Source organism: Carassius auratus, chromosome 5, assembly GCF_003368295.1.
Source record: "Carassius auratus strain Wakin chromosome 5, ASM336829v1, whole genome shotgun sequence".
NCBI classification, from domain to species: domain Eukaryota; kingdom Metazoa; phylum Chordata; class Actinopteri; order Cypriniformes; family Cyprinidae; genus Carassius; species Carassius auratus.
This window is the reverse complement of record NC_039247.1, coordinates 6,275,744-6,298,038: the sequence shown is the minus strand read 5'-3', so window position 1 is coordinate 6,298,038 and position 22,295 is coordinate 6,275,744. Positions and strand designations below refer to the sequence as shown.

General features: G+C 35.8%; 1 long non-coding RNA gene across 2 annotated transcripts in view; it reads left to right on the top strand.

Moving 5' to 3' along the window:
• LOC113072484 (uncharacterized) overlaps nt 1-22,295 on the top strand; it is a 54,648-nt gene that overhangs the window by 9,301 nt on the left and 23,052 nt on the right. Inside the window, exon 4 of one of the 2 annotated variants that reach the window (XR_003280300.1) lies at nt 1,656-1,705. The exons of the other annotated variant lie outside the window; for it this stretch is intronic. This is a non-coding gene — a long non-coding RNA (uncharacterized LOC113072484). Of the gene's footprint in view, nt 1-1,655; nt 1,706-22,295 lie in introns of those variants that run through there. 2 annotated transcript variants of the gene reach the window in all.

Genomic DNA, 22,295 nt, shown 5'->3' with positions numbered 1-22,295 from the left:
CATGTCTTCTTCACTCTCTTGGACTGCCACAAACTGAACATCTTTGAACATCTTAGGCATCTTTGTGACCTTTAACACCTGTGTCTACTAATTAGTCCAACCCACATCAGTTACACCATAAGCGGGTTGCATGCAAGAAGCCTGTAATACTTGGAGAAAGTGTTCTGTTCGATTTTGAAACTGTTCTACTAATTGTGCCATGCTAACCATCCAAAACCTGAGCCCTTTGTTCTATATACTTATTTAGTAGAAAAATCTTAAAGCATTGCATTGCAATTATAGTCACTAATAGTGCAGTTCACACTCTCCCCCCCCCCTCAAGTATGTCTAGATTTGTCTTGTGTTTTTTAAGTACAAACCAATTGCAGTAGGTACTTTTAATGTGTTGTGAAAAAGGTCTTTGAGAACAAGATAAGATGAACACTTCACAGATCCCCGGAGGGAAATTGAGACGTTACAGTGTGCAGGTTACTCAGACTACAGCGATAAAGCAAAAACATCAGCTTCAGAATGTACTTGGATACTGTAGTAACACTTATATACTATCAAGCAAATCACAAATGCTTGATTGCTTGTATTGTTGCAAAGTGTAATTATATTATCATCAAGACCTAATCTGCAAATTGCGACTGTAAGGCATGAAGATATTAAGTTACAAACAATAACATCATGATTTTCTTTTTTTTTTTTTTTCACTGCTTTGAAACAATGTTCATTGTGAAAAACCCATTACTTGTGGCTTGAATTACATGACTTATGTGGCTTATTTTTCCGGTCTGAAGCAAAGAATTGGAGGTTCTTGAAACACACAACTGCGGTCTCAATGGCGTCCTGTGTCTAGTTATTTTTTATTTATTTATTTATTTTATGTATTTTTTGCATCGACAGTGAGAATTTATTGAAATTACACTGTGATGGCTGGAATGGAATACTCATCTGCTCCCAGCCAAATCTCTCATTACAGAAAGCAGATACAATCAAGCATTTGCCATCCCTAAAACTGGCTATAGCAGATTTTATTTGTGCCTCTCAGCATTGTAATTAATGGTTCCATTTCCCAGGCCTTTGTTAGAGAGTGTAATTACTTTAGGACATCTCTTTATAGTGAAGGCGGTCCCATATGATTGTCTGTCTCTCTGTCTGCCTCAGAAGTACTGGAACCTATTTAGGCACGTATTTTGCATCACTTAACAGCTTTAAAGGAAGAGATCACCCCAAAATAAACATTTGCTGGAAATGTACTCACCCTCAGGCCATCCAAGATGTAGATGAGTTTGTTTCTTCATCAGAACAGATTTAGAGAGATGTAGCATTGCTTTACTTGCTCACCAATGGATCAACTGTAGTCAGTGGGTGCCGTCTGAACGAGAGTCAAAATAGCTGATAAAAAAAAAAACAAAAAAAAAACATTTAAATTATTCACAAGTTAATCAACATAACCAACAAAATATGTTTTGAACTGTTTTAGACTGTTTTCACTCATAAACAATGCTTGATGTATCAATATTTATCTCCTGATTCAGACAAGATTTTTTTTTTTTTCACTGGATAAAGCAATATTCTGAATTGAGGACATATTTGGATTTGTTATAAACACCTTGATGGATTTGTTTATTCCAAACATCATACGGGTTTTTTTGTTTGTTTTTTTTCAGCTTTTTGGACTCTCATTCTGATGATGGCACCCATTCACTGAAGAAGATCCATTGGTGAGTCAGTGATGTAAGACAAAATTTTTCCAAATCTGTTCTGATGAAGAATCAAACTCATTTACATCTGAATGGCCATTGAGGGCAAGTCATTTTTCAGCAAATTTTCATTTTGGGTGAACTAATGCTTTAAATATGGTGGTTTTCAAATAAAAGCCCTCAAAGGAAAAAGACAAATCCTTCTCAGGAAGCTTGCATTGCATTTTTGCTAATGACATGCATGGCACATCTATTAGAAGGGTGAATGGGAAAGAAAACATTATTTGCACAGCGTTTCTATGCTTTATTTGGCTTGCTGGCTGCTTGCATTCGAAGTCTGTTTCTCATACCGCCCGTGGTGTTGTAGCGGGACCCCAGAGAATCTGACGGCAGTCACATGAGCAGCTTCTCTCCTCCCTGGAGGTCCAATTACTGCTGGCTTTAGAGCAGTGGTCAGGCTGGAGAGAGGCTGAGTGCTCCGGGTCTGCTGCAGCTCTGATTAGTCAAAGACTGCCCGAGAATTAGAACATGATCTAGAACACGGTGATCTTTCAGACAGTCTTTGGTGACTTCAAGGATGAACATTTAAGAAGAAATGAGCAAACTCTGAATAGTGAATGAGGCCATGCGCTTAGAAATTAAATATAAAATACATGTGAAAATATGATATTAATGTCCCTACTGTGAATTTGGTAAATGTGCCAAGTATTTGGAAAAATATGATATTGACATCCTTATTACTTTGAAATTTATTTTACTGTGAAAATTATATTTAAACAATTATGGAAGGACTGATAGATAGATATATTGATAGATTGATTGATTTAACTCTGTGCTAAAAAAAAGAGCACAGCTATTCACCAGTAGCTCCAAAATCTGTTCGGATTTTGATATAAGCCAAGAGGACACTGGTTTTCAATTGCAGTAAACAAAACTTGTTTCTTGCGAGACTAGCATATTCTCACCAGAGCGTATGGAGATTTTATAATGGATGGGTGCATTTGTTTTGGACTTCAAATTTCGGGCTACCATCCACTCCCATTATAAAGCATTGATTAGCCTGGACATTATTTAATAAAACTCTGATTGTATTCATCTGAAATAAGAATGTCATATACACCTAGGATGGCATGGGTATGAGTAACTCAGGTGGTAATTTACATTTTTGGGTGAACTATCCCTTTAAATTGTGCTTGCGCTATCATCCATCAATGCCATTTGGTTTGTCATTTTGTGATTTAACGCAGTGATATTCATAGATTTTTTTAGTGCCTTGTTTGAATGTCAATTTTATTTTATTTTTGGCTGAAAAGCAAATTGTACACCTTGACCCGCACTAAAACAATCTTGTCCAGCCAAGACATACATTTACATTAATTCTGCTCTTTGCTGGATCTGTTCTAATGTGTTTAATTTATGTAAACCTATGCCTTCTTTTGTGCTGAGCTGTACTAGTACATTTGCCGAGAGTCTGAAAGACTCACATGTGTTCATATATTACATTGTGAACATCAGGTGTAAAGGTCAGTATCTGAAGGTGCTGGATCTTTGAATGCAGTCCATCAGCTTTTCTGTCATTCTGACATTAGCTCATAACATCCATCAAAGCTGCTCCAAAGGCCACTGCACAAGATCTCACTGACTTTTAATGTCCTCAAGAAGGGCAGGATAAGACTGTCTGCAGCATTGCAATGGAAAAGGATTAATCTATCCTACAGTCTTGCAGACCTTTGACTAACATTATACAGTCTAGTTAATTTACTACTTTTTTTTTTCTTTTTTTTTTTTTGCCTGAATAGACAAAGGTGTTGTTTCGATGCCACCAACGCAGTTCTTTTTTTGCAATGTTACAGTCGGAATAAATCTGCATGATTAGAACGCTTTCAGCAAAGTGCTAACTCATTTAAATAATGACAAAGCAGTCTCTGTAAACATACACAAACAATACAGAAGGAATTACTGGAAATGTAATATTAAGGTCAGTATTAAATTCAAAGCTAACCAATATTTGTTGTTTAGTAACATATAAACACTATTTGTAAACATTTAATTTATAGACATTTATTATAGACATATTGCATCATGGGACTGCTTTTTTGTTTTACAAAAAAATAAAATAAAACGCTTTCTCAGTATTTTTGTCTTGTTTTCCGGTACAAATCCCTAAACATTCTCAAAACAAGATACATTTGCATGAGAAGTACAGTACAAAAGGAGGATTTGTAAAGAAGAATGTCGTAGGATTTCGATATAAGCCAAGAGAAGACTGGTTTTCCTTTGCTAAAGTAAGGAAATTTTGCTTCCTTTGCTTCTGTTAACAAATGTTGGTTTTCACGAGACTCACCGGTCACTCACAACGCAGACCTCATACATCATCCACCCGGAGCTGCTTCCGTGTACAAGTGTTTGTGTAAGCTAAATTAAAGTGATTATTATGTTTGAAATATGGACATTTTTCTAACAAAAATGCATCGATTTGCTACAGGAAGACTTTGTTCACCCCCTTAGCCTTGTGAGAAACTTCTGTTTTGTGGAATACCGCTTTTTATTTAACTTCTTTTGGACTTATGCATGCAACACACGCTGAGTGCCATTACAGCTTGGAAGACCAAAGACAATTTTTTTTATATAACTCCGACTGGATTCGTATGAAAGAATTAAGTCATATACACCTAGGATGCCTTTAGGGTGAGTAATTTATGAAATAATTTTATTAAAATTTATATGAGTTATTATAAAGTGTTGTAGAATTGCCCTGCAATTTCAAATGAACATTGAATATTGGATATTAAATTGTAGGTCACATCTCACTTTTCTTTTCTGCTTCACAGTCTACATGTCTTCAGTCAGGTTTGTTTTTGTGTTTCCATGTTATTTTGGCTTTCAATATGAAGAGTTGGGACAAAATTAACAGCAAGGCATTTTAATTATTCAAAATGAAATGGTATTTATGCTTAAAAGGACGTTTTATTTCTCCTTCAAGTCATCCATCTTCCTTCTAACTGGCTTTTGCCTGAACCACTGAGGGTAACCAGCCATACATCCAGCAGGAACCATCTTTTCAAGGGAAGTTCACAGTTGCTTAGTCCTTTCACACATGCATGTCCATAAATAACATTATACAAGCCCGTAATCTTGCAAACGCAACACTACATGTTACCTATCATGCAAGCATTTTAAAAGCAGTATTAAATATTCATGTGAGAAAATGATTACTACTGTTTTTCAAATTTATATTTTGCAATAAATTATGGCACTTGACTCCACAGTTCTTTAGATGTCTGATAGGGGTATTTGGTAAGAATGATATGCACCTGCTGTTGTTTTAGCATCAGATTCCCTAAAGAAATTATGCAAAAACATGGCCAACTGGTTTGAACAGCACAATTTCCCATGTGTCAGGTTGATGAGCTACTGAAGGTTGAATACCTGCTTTCCCTAGTCAGGTGTTTTAAGAATAATAACATTAAAAACTCAAGATGCATCACCATTCAAGGACATTTAGTGCCTGGTTACATTAAATTGCCAGAGCTGTAAGATGCAGGTTTTTGCATTAAATGTTGTGCAACTTTTGATATTCCATTTTTAGGGTTTGTTTACACCAGGCAGGTTTGAATGAATTATATCCTGTTCCTGGAGGGCCACTATCTTAGAGAGTTTAGGTACAACCAGCTCCAAAATACTTGCCTGGAAGTTTTGTTGAGTCTGAAGTCCTTGATTACTTTAGTTCAGATGTGTGACAATGAATTAAAACAAACTCTAGTGTAATTGCTCTGGTGTGCCATCTGAACCTGCCGCACAAAATGGGCAAAGGGAGGAATCCTGTGAGGCAACAGATGTCTCTGTGCCTGACTGAATAATTTCAATCAGGTGGACTGCTTGGGGATGGAGCCTCCACTCATCCCTGAGATAGACTTGTCGCAGGATTGATTCTGCTGAACAAATGAGGTCACCCAGAATGTGAGTGGTTAGCAGAAATCAAAGTTCCTGCTGGCTCCATGAGGAGATGACAGGCGAGTTGTGGCATACAACAGGAGGGTCTACTGCCCTGGTGCCTGCCCTCATTGTGCTGTCCATCCGGATTAGCACGTGCATGTCCAGGTCTCTAAGGCTACACGCCTTTACATGAAGCTTCTTAAACCATCTTGTAAGCATCCGGTGTTAGTGCTTTTGGATACTGATCTAGAGGCCCACCCACCCATAGAAACAGAGGTCCTGCCAAGGATTGGAACAGGACAGAACCTCATGTGAATGCCATGTGGCACAAGCCACAGTACCATGCTCATCACAGAACTCTGTCATACAGGCAGTGCTGAAGCATCCCCGTCAGATTGAGCCACATGTTGCTAATGTGGACATTGCGATCCCCAGAGGCTGTGTCGTGACCCTCCATAGCCTAGAGGGCAAAGTTAGTCGTCGGACACGGTTCCTGCATGCTCCAGGTTAGGACTACCTTTGTGCAGACCCTGGCATAAACACCTGAAGGACAGCCATGATGTGCAGAGCGGACACAGCTTGTCAGTATAAGCTCTCTCCCAAAGGGATGAGGCAACTTAGGTGCTCTGGACGGGAGTCTTGGATGGCCCGACCAGGTGGCTGTGTTTTGTGCGTTTTGTGCACTGTAATCGCTCTCTCCGTTGGGGGGACCACTGTATATCCCTTTGCTGGACCTCGTCAAGGGTGGTGAGAATGCATGGACCAATGTATTGTGTTATGGCAGAAAGGTTCCTTCCATGATCTCTTCAGCTACTCATACACTTCCGGGAAGAAAGGAACTGGAACGGGATTTCTAGCACCAACCAACCCTAGAGAGTGCAGGAATGGACTGAGTAGTCCACTAAAGCCTATCACTCTCTCCTGCCTGTGTAAGCATGGCTTCCATCTCAACATCAGGCTGACACTCAGCACCCAGATGTGCTGGTTCAGTAGAGTCAATCATTTGTTCAGTCAGACCCATCCTCCGATACTGCCATCCACAAAAATTGCTTCAGATTATGCGCAGCCCAAACAATGAGCAGCGATCATGCCTGTCAGAGGGTGAGATGTACAAACTGCAATCAGAAGGGCACAGATGAAAAGGCATGTTGTAAATACACAAACTCACCTGTGAAGCTCTTTTAGATAAACTGCTCTTTTAGGAGAAAACTTTCTCTCAAAGATTGCTGTTGAAATACCCTGGGGTACTTTCACTACACTTATTGGTGTATGAACAAGGGAGAGACCACTGCGTGTGCCATCCAACGACGAGGACATTGAGAGGTGAATGAAGTGCTGCATCTCCAACAGACACTGCATAGGCTCCGAAGAACAGAAAGAGTGAGCAAATGCCTCGCTGGCTTATTTATACCTGGATATCCAGGGGCGTGGCCAGCTATGCAACTTTTGCTCGCCAATTTCATTCCCATTTTCTCAATGATGTTAGAGCTGTTTGGGCTCCCAAATGCAACCCTAGTGTCGGACCTTCAACACAACATCAAAGTAACTGACTGAAAGTAAACCTGCTTTCCATGGTCAGAAATAAATGCAATATTGATTGCATCATGCAAATTGCACTGAGTTTTATGAATAATGCATAAAATCATGGTGCATTGCTATTACAGAACATTTTGTGTTTGGTTACACTGAGTTGTAAGAGCTGTAATATGCAGGTTTTTACTGTAAAATTGTGCAAAATTTTACTGAACTTTTGTTTCCCTCTATTAAGTTGTTTAAAGTTGGCAGGTTTGGTTTGATTTTTTTTGGTTAATTTGAATATGTATAAATGCTGAACCCTGGTGCCCACCAAACAAGTGGATTGGGACACCCTGAAAAGCTTCCAAATAAACTCTGGTGTGGTTCAGCTGATGTATGAATGCAACAAGGACAAAAAAACATCTAAACAAACCATTTCCCTCGAATATAGCGGACATAACCAAATTTAGATCAAATGATACAATAACGTAATCTTGTCATCTTGCTCCAGCATAAAATATCTGTCAGCTACTATTTTATCTTGGCATTTGCAACAATTTTTCCACAAGAAAAATTAAGGAATGCCAAATTACCCTTGCCAGTATGCAATCAATTGAGCAGATTCAGTCATTTCCAGTTTTCCTTTGTTATACATTATGCATTTTCATTCATTTTTATTTCATCAGGTGTGTGCAGGTTCCATCTGTAGCCAATTGGATGTTTAGTGTGGAGTAGTTTACCGTTACTCATTAGGGAATCACATTATAATTGGATCTTGTTGAAGATAACATAAAACAATATTCACAACAGGAGTGGGAAACAATCAGAATTGAAGAGCTGGCTCACATTCAAATCATGAGCTGAAATGACAAGAAGAACAATTTACTGAATTATATTCAAATAAATTCAAAACAGGAGTTCATCAGTCGAACAGAACAATATGAGCCAAAATTAACTTGATTAAAATCATGTGCTCTTTCATTAAATATAATTTAATTATATTCACACTACCATTCAAAATGCTTGCAGTGGTACTAAGATTTTCTAAAAGTTTATTTATTTATTTTTTTCTTACTAGCACTACCAGTCTACTACCATGACTTTGACCCATACAATTTGTTTTTGGGCTATTGCTAAAAATATAACCCAGCGATTTAAGACTGGTTTTGTGATCCAGGGTCACATTTCAAAATGTAATTTATACCAGTCTTCAGTGTGGCATGATCCTTCAGAAATCATTATAATGAATTCTGATTTGCCGCTTAAGAAACATTTCTAATTATCAATGTTGAGTAGTTAAATAGTTCTTGCTGCTTAATATTTTGATACATTTTGGGGGGGGTCATTTAATGAACATAAAGTTTAAAATGACATTTATTTAAAATAAAAATCTTTTGTAACATTCTTTACTTATATCAGGTTAGGTTTCCAAAGACTAAAAACATTTAGTTCAGAATAACATGTACTGTTGAATTGTGTACAAAAAGACAAGGAATATGTATTAATCTAAATAAAGGCAATATTTAATTTCATGTTGACTTTCAAAAGGATATTCTGAACTTTTCCAGCATGAGCTATTGTAAGTTTGTCCATCTTTCTCTTCAAATCTTCAAATACTTGTTACATCTTCTAGCCAAAAAACATGCACAGAGGGTTGAGAATAAATTATCTTTTTATAATGAATTCTGATTCCTTGAGAAATGCGTTGAGCATGCTCTTGGGCTTGTAATGCATGCAATCATATCTTAAAACAGCTGGAAGGTTTTTTTTTTGTTTTGTTTTTTTTTACCTTGAAATGTAAGTTTCAAAATCATTTTGGTACACTGACTTTTAATAAGTCAAATGGCTTCTGTTTCATTCCCATGCTTCTCTCCAAACGTCTGTTCTGAGAGTTTGAAAGTTTGGTGAGCAGATAAAAAATTCAGCGAAAAGGGCAGATTGTTTTATGGCAGCAATAAATGCACACATACAGCAAACTACTGTAATTACTACAGTGAATTCCACTCGTTTAACTGAAGGGGGCTCTAAAGTCGTAAAAATACACAAAACTATATACAGTTCCTATAAAGGAGACGCACTGTAGTTTCTGCACTGTTGGTATCACTAAACAGAAATGTAAAACTTGCTGTTTTTAAAAAGCTTTCCCCAACACTTATAATGGCATCTAAAAGTCCAGCCTCCAAATTCAAACCATTAGTTGATCTTATTGTTCCTGTGTTGAACAAGTCCAATTAAGGGGTGTTTACATGACGTGACTTACATGAAAAACTGAAACATTTTAATAAATTTTGCTGTTCTTAACCCAATAACATAATTCTATTGGCCTAAAACTACAAACCTTTGAAAATGGGTTTAAAAAGTTTTTGAAAATGATAGTTATCATCTCTACGTAAACTACACAAACATAAATTTGTGACATCATGCAATGTGTATTTCATGTTCACGCTATAGGACTGCATATGTGTGTAGAAACAAACTGTTACTTTATAAAGTGACAATGCTGACTACTGGGCTGACATGTGTAATACAGCATTTTTATTCATTTTTGCAGATCTACATGAATGGGGATTCTCAAAACATTCTCAAAATGTTGTTTCACAAATCTTTTAAAAAACGCAAAGTAAAAACTAATTTTTTGTAAAATTGCTTTCATGTAAACTTCCCTTTTTTGGTAAACCTGCTGGTAGAAACTAGAATTGCACCATTTGGAACCAACAAACATTTTTTCTTTTGATAGTCATTTAACGGAGCTGTAAATCATATCTGTTATAGTCATTTTTAAAGACTCTTGTGGACTTATATTTGAAGTAACACTCCCTGTAATAATACTCCTTGCTTGTTTTTGTAGGGCCATCAGCCAATAAGCATCATGATGTCACGTTCGTTATTTAGAGCCATTAATTATTTAGCGTTTTAACAGAAAAAAATACATTCATTGTGAATATTTTTACACAGATTAGGGTTTAACAGGGTAATGCTTGATCTTGAATCATTGACTACCCTAACTCCACCTTAATTTGGCTTCATGCTATGAATATATTCTCTCTCTCTGCGGTCTACGGTGGACTGTCGCCATCTAAAAGAATCATCCTCACCTCAGAGATAGACAAAACCTTTCCTCAATCATCTGAGACCTGTCAGAGGCTAAAACGGCTCATTAATAGCTAAATGAATCACATAGTAAACCACTTCATGCACCGCTATATGTTCACATCATCTTTATTGATCCAGCTCCTGAGGGTTGATATACAGCACCAATCTAATTGTGTTCAGTGAAGAGTTTATGGTGTTTGCAAGGGAGAGGCATCTATTAAAGGCTCCTTGGCTAGAAAGCCACGTGACGACCTGTCAACAAATCCCTGAGATGAAATGGTGCTTCTGTCATTAAAAATAATAGCGATAGAAGACTCAAAACAGGTGGGAAAATCCAGCTTGCAAGTTAAAGAACAGAGAATATAGAGATAGACAAGGGTAGGGATGAGAAAAGACACCAGAAGACACAGCCACAAAGTGCTAATTAGAAAAATCGAACCCCTTTTCAGGAGCCACTTTTGAGTACAAGACTAATTTTAATGGAATCTCTCATTCCCACTTTGTCACTCCCAGAATGCACTAGCATTGGAAATGCATGGCAACACATTTCCGACGAAGGTGTTTGCCAACTGTGTGAACAATGTCAGTACTGCAAGGTGGCAATGGAGCCACACTTCAGTTTTTTTTTGCTTCTGTCACATTGTTGAGACTTCTTGTTCAACAAATAGTACAGAATGTCTTACTGTAGATTTTTATACCTATTTGCAGGTACACTCAAGAATAGGGCTAAGAATGAATCGTATGGGAAAACAAATAGAAAACATAAATACAGTTCTAATGACAAATGATTAGTCCTATTTGATAACATAGTAAACAAATTCTAATAAATTACGTAGTTTTTAATGTTGCTTTACAGTGCAAATTCTTCTTCTTCTCTTTCTTCCTTTAAAAAAAATAGCCTACTACTGACATGATGTGCATCTTCAACTACACATTGTCATATGAATAACAAGTAAGTGAGTATCACAAACCTTAAGTACGACAGTACGACTGTCAGGAACAGGGCCGTCGCTAGTGGTGTGAAAAGTGGTGATGATTATAGGGGCCCACGGGTGAGGGGGGGTCCCCCGGCGATCTCAACCGTCTGGCTGAGGCCAGCCTAAAAAGACGTTTAGGACAGTTTACGGTAGTGATTCTTTTTGAACGAATCTTTTAGGTGAACGAATCGTTGTCGTTCACCCAATCCACTGACTCTTATTTCTCGTTCACTGAAGTTCCTCCCTCCACAGCAGTGTGGCGCTATTAGCAGCGATATTAGCAACCCTTCTTGGAAAGTATGTTCGAAAAAACTGTCGGTTAGCCTTAAGTGAAAGTAAACAGTTGAGAAAAACATGGGATGTGTATTATATTGGATACATTTATTGTCAGTGACCATGCCTAATTTTGCTAATAGCTGCTATAATGTTAATCCAAGAAAATTAAAGAAAGAAAATCACTCATTGCTCTTGACTGAATTACTTTGTAGTATTAACAATAATTAATGCACCGTCAAACCAACAATTATTCAGACGCCAGATACACTGTTTGATTTTGATAGAACACTATAATTCATTTATGCAAGTGCGTATAGCAAAAAAAAAGCAAACTGTGACATATTATACCCAAATTTTGTTACAGTGGACTACTAGTGTAATGGATTTTAAAAAATAAATAAAATAAATCTGAAACTTTGACCTGACCATGTTTTGCTTAAGTGTTTTTTTTTTTTTTCCTGAATTGCTAATTGTAATGATAAATCTCCATACTCATCGGGAAGGAGGAGGCGGGAACCGGTGCACAATCAAAACGAAACTTTAATAATCACAAAATAAACAAAACAGCGCATCAGCCCTTCACGGACAACTGATGCGCGTAAATCAAAACCAAAACATAAAATAAGGCCCAGGCCTGGTCCTCTCTCGTCCCTCACTATCGTCGCTCCAGTTTTATATCCTTCCATCTCCTACGCGGGACTCAAGACCGGCGGTGGGGCGCAGGTGTCGCTGATTTCCCAATCATTCCGCCGGCCTCACTCCTTGTTCCCACGTCTCTCAGCCCCGCCCCACTCGCCACACTAATGTTACCTTTTCACAACACAGACTGAACAAAATTAAGTATTGCTTGATAATTGTTCAAAAGCTTACACAAGACACCAATGCCCTGCACCCTTCAAATAACACACTTCAAGGTCTTTGGCCTTCAAAGGGAGTAGGGCATAGGGATGCTCACTTCGGTGTGGAATTCACCCAGAGTGTCACTCAGCTCTGACTAAAATTCAATGACGCCAAAGCTGTAATGTGATTGGTTATTAAGCCACACGTGATCCAAGGTAACCGTTTCACTTTCTCAAATAGTAATACAGACCCTCTCATATCCCAATTGTACATCACTTTCTGGTTTGCAAAGGCTAACCAGCTAAACTTTGACCTCCAGGATACAGCAGACAGGAGGTAAGCCGATTTTTACCCCACACTGCCCATAAAAGCATCATAGAGAATATCAAAATACAAACCATGTCCCTAAAGAGATAAACAATGGTACAAGAACAGTTTATTTGAATCTTGAAAACTCATAATTGCTAGTAGACGGGAAATCTGTTATTTATATGAATTATTCATGAATTAATTACATTTGAACTTTGTCTGTGTAGCAATTATTGTAAACTACTGGCCTAAAACATAGATATTTAGAGTATACATACTATAAAAGCTTCACATAGATTGTGTAGTCCTATTTATGCATGATTATTAAGAGTGTCTCTGTGGAGGTCATCAGAGAAGCAATTAGAAGTTTCCCTGAGGAAAGTCAGCAGGAGAGACAAAGACTTATTGAGAGAGTTAGAAAGATCCAGTCAGGTTTGTGCTTCATTCGCCATGGTGACCTGGAAGAGAAATTATTTACTTTATTAAAGTCGTTAAAAACCTTCCCCAGCCTGCCAATAAGTATGTCAAGCATAAGGGAGATTTAGATGACCTTGTATTTTCCTGGAAAGGTACTGAATTGTGAGGTATTGGAGCATCTTATTTAATTGGAGTAGGATCAGAACTGACATTGCAAACTTGCCTTGATAAGAAAAGGAAATCTAACTAAATAAATCCACCGCATCCATTTCCCCAGCAGCATCTATGGCGACATTAACCATTAAATTCAAGTCAATTTGGTCAACGGCCAACAGATGGGCGACTGAAGGTGGTAATTATCTTTCATGACAAGTTTGCATATTTCCCTGCAAGCTCTAACAAGGTGCTAAAGCTCTTTTTGCTCAGAGGCTCACTGAGGCAAGTTCACACTAACATCACATTAATTGGACATTACATTGGCTCATCATGACTGACTACTCAGGGTGTGTTTTATTTCACACATCTATTGTGTTGATGAAACTCGCAGTAGCCAAGCAAACCCTGAAGTATTTTAATGTTTTCGAGGCTTTAGAATGTATCGTGATTAAATAGATGCTGATCATCGGCATTATAGCATGTTAAGTTCAGAAAGGAATTGTGTGATTATTATTTACCATCTGCGTTACTCTGGAATGAAAAAAAAAGAAGAAAATTCTAAATTTTTCAATGGGCCTAATTGAATTTCAAAAATTCAATTCGCACTAATTCAATTTGGCCAATTGAAACATTTATATGTGATCACTTTTTTTTCTCTTTTGTATGGCAGTCATTCAAGACAGATGGTTTTCGTTCACTGTTCCCATCACTTAGCTCATGCCCCAGCTGCGTTGAGTTCATTGCACAAGAGGAATGTTGAAAAATGTTTGAAATCATTTGAGTTTATTGTAGGGTCTTTACTGTGATGGCAGAATACCACGTCAGCTGAATAGTTGGCCATTGTGCATGTGAGAGGAAAATGTTTTCTGATTGGATGTAATTTACTGTGACATGGATGGCTTGACGCAAGTTGGAAACAGAACAACAATAAATGCAAGTGTCTGCTACAGCCTTATCTACTCAAAAGACCATTAGGATGACGTTTGCATAAATAGAACACTTTAAAAAGAAAATGAATATGATTGTTTTCATTATTCAAAAAACAATGAAGAAATTGTCAGTGATCACTATTCAGGTCAGATAAGGATGAAATAGAATAGATATTCCTAGACTAGAAGAACCAAGAATGAAAAAGTAAAATCAGACAAATTTTGTAATGCTCCTTCCAGGCTGTGTTGCACCTGCCACTCTCACAACGAGAGGCTGAAGTTTATTTTTAACCAGGTCTGTGATCACTTCAGTTTGATCTTAACAGTTTGAGCAACACATTTAATCACATATTTTTTTGTGATTCTGTCATGCTAAGTAATGCAGCTTTGCAAAATGGCTGTTATTGAATCCCGGTGTGAAGCAAAATTATATTATACAACAGCAAACTTGCTTCAGTGAGCAAAGTTTCTTAATTCATATGTATGGAGGTTGCTGTAAAGGCGAAAGAGTAAAAAATTAATTGGCAGTTTAATTAGTGTGAGAATGTAAAATAGTAACGGAAAACTAAATTACAAGTGTTTTGGTAAAAAAAATTAAAAAAAATAAAAACATGTACATTTATATTTAATCATTTAGCAGACACTTTTATCCAAAGTGACGTACAAATGAGAACAACAGAAGCAGTCAGACCAACAAGAGAACAACAACAGTATACAAGTGCCATAACAAGTCTCAGTTAGTCTAGTACAGAACACATAGCCAGGTTTTTTTTTTTTTTTTAATAAACGAAAATACAAGAAAAGGAGGAGAAGGAAAAGTGCTAGTATTAGTTGGTGCTGGCGAAGTCTTTAGATGTTTCTTGAAAATAAGTAAAGACTAAGGTAAAAGTAAAAAGTTAAAAGTAAAAGTAAAGGTCCGTGAGAGTGATTTTGAACTTCTTTAGGTTGGCACCACAAAGCGTCGTTCACTTTTATATGTAAGCTAAGCTTAGGAGAAAAATGCATTATATGACCCCTTTTAAGAAAAAGAGCTATGGTTTAACACTTTTTATCCTTTCATCTGCTTTGTATTTACAGGTAGACACCTTATATGACATCTGAAATAGAATACAGCTGTGTAGAAAAGTTGAGAGGAAAAAGAAAGGAGACAAGCCCTGAGATACCACCATACCAAGTTGGGAAAAAATGTATTATCCCTTTCAAATGAATTTGTCGTACCTTATGTGTCAGCAGCGCATTATATTGGAGAGAGCAGCTGTCAGAATGAGGCTCTATTGGGAAGAAAGTGGCAAAGATTGAATTACTTTTCTCTCTGAAGGCTGACTAAGAACATACCAACAGAAAAAAAGGTAGTTTTGATATGACAGTGTGAGATAACTGTGAAGCAGCCTTTCTGATACAGATATCTCATCCAACTGTGAAACTTTCTGGATATTAACTAAAATAATTTGTAAGTAGACTGAAATTCTTTCTTTTTTAAAGAGGTTTTATTTTATTGGTAACGGGGCATAACTGTTCAATTAATTAAGGATACAGTTTCATGTTTCCTGTGCCACTAGTATCAACAAATGTGAAAATGATTGTTTTCAGACAGGTTTCTTCAATTTACTATGTAGATAGCTCTACCAATACTCACATTTTGATTGCATTTAAAAAGTATTTTATTTAGTGATGCACCAAAATGTATTTTTTTTTCTTTCTGAAAACCAAGACCAAAATTAGACTTCATTTGGCTAAATTCTAAAATGGAAAATACATACATTACTTAATAATCAGTTAATTTATCACATTTAATAATCAACACTATTATTACACTATTATAACAAACAGTATATAAACATTTATATTATACATAAGGAAGTTTTCTTATAAAAAAACAAAAAAAACAAAACATGAATAATACAGATAAGACAATATATCGTGCAGTTCTAAGTTCAGAAATGATTGCACAGTCCACTTACAGTTACTGTACAGTGACAGTCAATGTAAAAGGTACTGAGGCTTTGTATAATGCTTAACAACACTTCTTTATCATTGTAAAATCACTGTAACCCACCCTGTTATTGCAGTTTATGTTGAGGTTTCTCAGTGTCAGGTTATTTAGTAATCTGCATTTAAGTAATCAGAAATGTTTCAAAGAAACTGACTAGACATAAGTGAGGTTGTTGATTAGCGCAATTGCTTTCACTTGCTGATATCACTGGTGTAAGGAGCACTGGCAATGAAATAGCGATTAATGTTATCAAATGTTGTTGTCGTCAAGCAGAAATAAAAAACCTTAAAGATAACAGATAAGCAATGTTATTGGTCATGCAAATTTTTCTTACAATGACATCTCTGGATCTGCATCAGTACCATTAATCGTCTCCTCTGATCTTCGGGTAACGATGTTTGTGAATATGTAGGCGTGACAGAGAGATGAAAGCCTGGAGAGGAAGATTCAAAATGATGTTGAGTATAATATTCATCTGATACATATTTATTTTAAAGGAAGGTATGGAGAGAAACTATAGTATTTCTGTTCAGTAGGGCTCTGAACATCTGTACTAGAAACACTCCTTAGATCGCTGAATGTTTTTTTCTGTGTGAAGGGAACACTGCAGCTGCAGATTTTTTTTTTGTAAATATGTTGAAACATTCATAGTTATGGCTTAAATAATGGAAACGCAGATAGATGCACTTGAGCCATTATGTTTTGTGTTTGGTGGGCTGGGAACCTATGCAGTTACTGTTATGTCCATATGTTTTGACACAGACAAAGTTTATTTTATTTTTTATGCTGTTGACCAAAACATATTCAAGTTACGGTTATATTATGAATACGGATTAAAGTGCACACTCTGAGCTTTAATTTGAGGGTATTCACATCAAAATTGGGGGAAAGGTTAAGGAATTATAGCTCTTGAATATGTACCACCCCCCTTTTTTTAAGGGACCATAAGTAATTGGACAGCTGACTCAAAAGCTGTTTCATGGACAGGTGTGGACTATTCTTTCATCATTGCTCATGATCCAAAGGATACAACAGCATCTGTGAAGCAAGATGAATTCTGAAGTGTATAGGAACACACCGTCTGCCCAGATTCAACCAAATGCAGCAAAGTTGATTGGACTGTGTTTCACAATTGTACAAATGGACAATGTCGCAAAAAGTATAGCAAAAGCAACCCAGGAGTTTTTGAAGGTAAAAAAAAGTGGAATATTCTGCCATGGCCACTTCAATCTCCTGATCACAGCCCGACTGAGCATGGATTTTACCTGCTTAAGGTATTATTAAACTATATGTATAATATGATCAGATTCAGCCTTAAGCTTCTAGTTACTAGACTATGAATATCTGGGAATAGACTTCAGACAGAGTTAATTAATCTTTTATGGTATCTTGAGAATATCTGAGCCATTTTGCGAATATTGTTTGACAGATATTACCTGTTCGTGCAGATCTCAGATAAGTTATAGTGAGCCATCCGCTGAGGAAAGCCAGCCCTGAATCAGCAGAACAGGGCAACTCAACCAGACCATGTTCAGGGGAGCGATGCAATCAGCTACAAAAGTAATGACCTAGTCAGAAGAAAGAAAGAAGGAAAGAAAGAGAGAAAGAAAAACACGCATTATGTGGAAATATGTTCTATAAAGTGCAGGATCTTCAAATCACACCAATTCCATTTCACACAGCGTACGATAGCCATCATGAATAAAAGATGCACAAAGATTGAAGTAATCAGATTCCATGCACCAGCGTGTCTTTTGTGTGGCAACTTGTTGGAGTCTTTCTGCGTGAGGTGAATCCTCAGTGCATAGTTTAACACTCGTTTTATCAAGATAATGAGGGCATTTTACATCGAACACCCACATTACTGCAGTCATTAAGCTAATATAGGCTATACCATAGACTGTTTTCTTTGCCCTGCAGTATTAAGACTTATGTTCTGGAGATTTGATGAGTCTATTATGTCACAGAATCATGTATATTGGATACTTTGGGGCAAATTCACTAAAAGAACAATTTAAATTGTTATTCCAATTTATTTCAGTAGAAATACAGCTCAAGTCAATGTAAATTATAGGCTTAATATAGAATGTGCCTTATGACTCCAAAAAAACTGCACTTTTTCTTGGTGCAAATAATGTTGTGCTACTGTATTATAACCCACGGAAATCAGGCAAAGCATATTTGTTGTGCATTATCTCTTAATCTATATAGCAGTAATTCATCAAATAATGAGTAATAACCAATTAGTGTGTGTGTGTGTGTGTGTGTGTGTGTATATATATATTACAATCAACCAATTATATTTTATATGTATAGCAATTGTATTAATATTTTATGTATTTATTGCAAAAATAACAACAAATCCTGTTACTTCATACAATATATCTCAAATATAGAAAAATAAATGTTAAAATGTTCAACAGTTAATGTCTTTTATGTCACAGTCAAATGAGAAATATGTAGCATAATGAATATTTTAATAACAACAAAGCACTTTACTAGTTTTTTTTTTTTTTCTCAGACAATTTTAATACAGATTTTTCGCTGTTTTTAAAGTCTATTTACAAAAAAGTAAGCATTTTTCAGAATATGTGACAACATGAATTTACTTTTCCATAACACCACAAAGACCAATTCTACTTTTCCTAACTAAATCAATTAATAAACTAAAGTATCAAAAGCTTATCATTACTGATCAGAGTTTCAATGAAATTTATTTGTCTTACAATTTCCAGTGAAGTTCTAAATGCTTTACAGGATTTTTTGGGAAACTTCTGGAAAGTCTCCAGAAATTTCCCACCACTTTGCAACCCTATTACTGATCACAGGTCATTGTGTATGTAAGGAATGGTCCTCATTTTAAAAAGGGAATTTATACTTATATATATATGTTTATATATGGTTAGGGTGAGCGGTGAAATGATTTCCCTGTGCTAGCCATTTACACATTACAACAATTAGTGCTATAAAGGGGTTTGTGTGATGCACGGAATTCCCAGAAGTCATTTATAATATTGATTTGCCAATCAGATCATGCTGAAAACAGGTGTAATATTGGCAACAAAAACAAAGAGATGGCCTTTCATAAGGCAGTGTGAAATTGATTAGTAATTGTCGAACTGTGTACCTCACATTCAACACCACACAAGATCAAAAGCTAATACTGGAGAGCCCTGCTGCCAGTTTCACAGCTCGCATGTTTTATAATATCACGTTGGACATGAGTGGATTCCTGAGGAATGTTCAATCCACCCTATAGCGCCGATACAATCTTAAGTCAAATAGTTAGCAATTTTGTATTAAAACGATTGTAATAAATAACAAAGTATCCTCTCTGCCATTAAAGATGAAGTAAGTTTTTAAACTAACAAAATGAACCAGGTGAGAATTGTACAGCAAAATAATATATGATCATGATCAATAGTAATTATGATGCTTACCTTAAGCAACACTAAACTCTATAAAGAATGACTATAGGAAAGTATGAAAGATTGTTTCTTCCACGGGAGAAAAAAAAGACAATTACTTATCATTATTTATTCCTCAGAATTTTTAGTTTAGATCTCACAGTTCAGACTTTGTTTCTAGCAATTCTTACTTTTTTTCTAAGAATTTCAAATTTACATCTTGCAATGTTTTTTTCTCAGAATTTTGAGTTTACCCCCCCCCCCCTAACTTTTCTAACTTTTCAGATTTGTCTTCTTAATATTGCAAGAAATAGTTAGACATAGACTCAGAATTCCAAAAAAAGACTCCAAATCATAAGATACAGATTCACAATTACCTTGTTCCACAATTTTTTGTTCCATGGTGGAAATTGACTTCCGTAAGAAATTGCCTTGGTTGTAGACACAGCAAATGTAGTCATAGGATAAGGATATTTATTAGGTCAATTTTGCCTCTGTTACTGTATATGGATAAAATATGCAGATAAACTCACAACCAGCAGTTCTTGCATAGCGAAAGCAGAACTTATTACATCTGTTTTATGAAAACAGTAAAGGCCTGAGCTTTACATTACACCAAGATTACAACATTTTTTAAAAATCTATTTATTGTATTAAACTTTATTTAACCAGGAAGATACCATTAAGATACTATAACCTCTTCTTCCAGGGAGACTTGGTCAAGACGGCTGGACAGAAAGTTTCATGATATATATATATATATATATACACACACACACACACACACACACACACACACACACACACACATATATATATACACATATATATAAATACATATATACACATATACATATATAAATATTTAATATATATATATACACACACACATATATACATACACACATATATATATATATATATATATATATATATATATATATATATATATATATATATACACATATATATAAATACACATATATATGAATACATATATACACATATACATATATAAATATTTAATATATATATATACACACGCATATATATATATATACATATATACATATATATATATATATATATATATATATATATATATATATATATATATATATATATATACACATATATATAAATACATATATATACATATATAAATATTTAATATATAAATATACATATATATACGCATATATATACACGTGTATGTATATGTATGTATATATATATATGTATATATATGTATATGTGTGTCTGTGTGTGTGTGTATATATAACAGGATCCAGTTTCCTTAACAAAGACAAAGCTGCATGCATTTAAACAAGATCACAATTATCACAAATAGATGAAAAAAAGTACTCTACTAGTTTCTTTCTTGCTTCAAAGGGAAAGCAATTGTAACGGAGGCCAGCGAGTAGTGCTGTGCAGGTAAACCTCACTCCCCGATCTCAAGAGACGCACTAGCGACAGACGCTAGTGGCTGTAGCCATTTATCCTCCTTGTTAGTGCGTCCCGCCTCCCATGGCGGAAGACCCGGGTTCGAGCCCCGCTCGGCGCGAGTGCGAGGAGCGTCAGGGTGAGAGGGGTTACACAATATTTTAAGCAATAAAGGAACCCCAATTTTGACCTAAAATTCTTCAGCAAGTTGTCTATGGGGATGTTAAAAGCTAGATTTTCATCCAAACATCCAAATATTTATTAGAACTGACTCTTTCGATTTGAGTGCCATTTAAAGTTGGAATTGCCAAACCTGTGTCCTTAGAATGAGTAATCTTTAAATCATTTAAAACCATATGGCTTGTGTTTTGAGCTCTATGCATAAAAAGCAGCTTTAAAGCTGAGGCTTATCCCCAATAATATGTTTGATCCTCTACGTATGGTCCAAGCAGATTCATAATTCCCCATTTCATCTCCCTGGATGATAGACAAAGCACAATCACTATCCTCTCTACTTATGTCAGTATCATAGATCAGATCATATGACATCTAAGACTGATCTGACAGAACTGAAATCTGTTTAGTATGGGGAAAAGTACTGTGCAATGTGAAATGTTTTCGAGTGCTTTCATGCATAATAACTATAAAGTAATTGAGTTATGCAGATGCTTTCTGACATGGACATTTCATTATAAAAATAAACATACAAACTCATTTGGTCCCTGAAGCAGAAATAGGAATATGTTTTTAATGAATGCATCATCTACAGCGTGGCTTTGTCACTAATCTGATGAGGTGCCTTCAGAGACTACAAAAAGAGTTTGGAGAAGACCGGTTTGTGCCGCTGTGAGCTTCCGTACGAGGTAAAAATAAATAAATAAAGGTAATTTAGTTGCTGTGTCATTTTGTTTCACATTTAGATCACTTTCTTAAATTCTAATTTAAGGATGACATGATTTTTGTGCCATGCCAAATGTGCATTACAAACAACATGATTAAATAATAAATCTTCTTTGTAATCTTCTCAAGTTTAATCTTGGTTAGTTATTTCTTATGATCCGATAAATCTAGGTCAAGTACAAGAAATGGGCTTATCCTGAGTTTTTGCAAAGACAGCAAAGATAAGCAAGAATAAATAAATATATAAATAAATAAATAGCAACTGCTCCATACATACAGGGTGATTACTATACTTCAACTAATACAAACGTATAGTTAAAGCAAATTAAACTTGCACTTATATTTGAATTATTAGTAAAATAGGAAATAAAATAATAAATTTCTGTAAAAAAAAAAAAAAAAAAAAAAACGGGGCA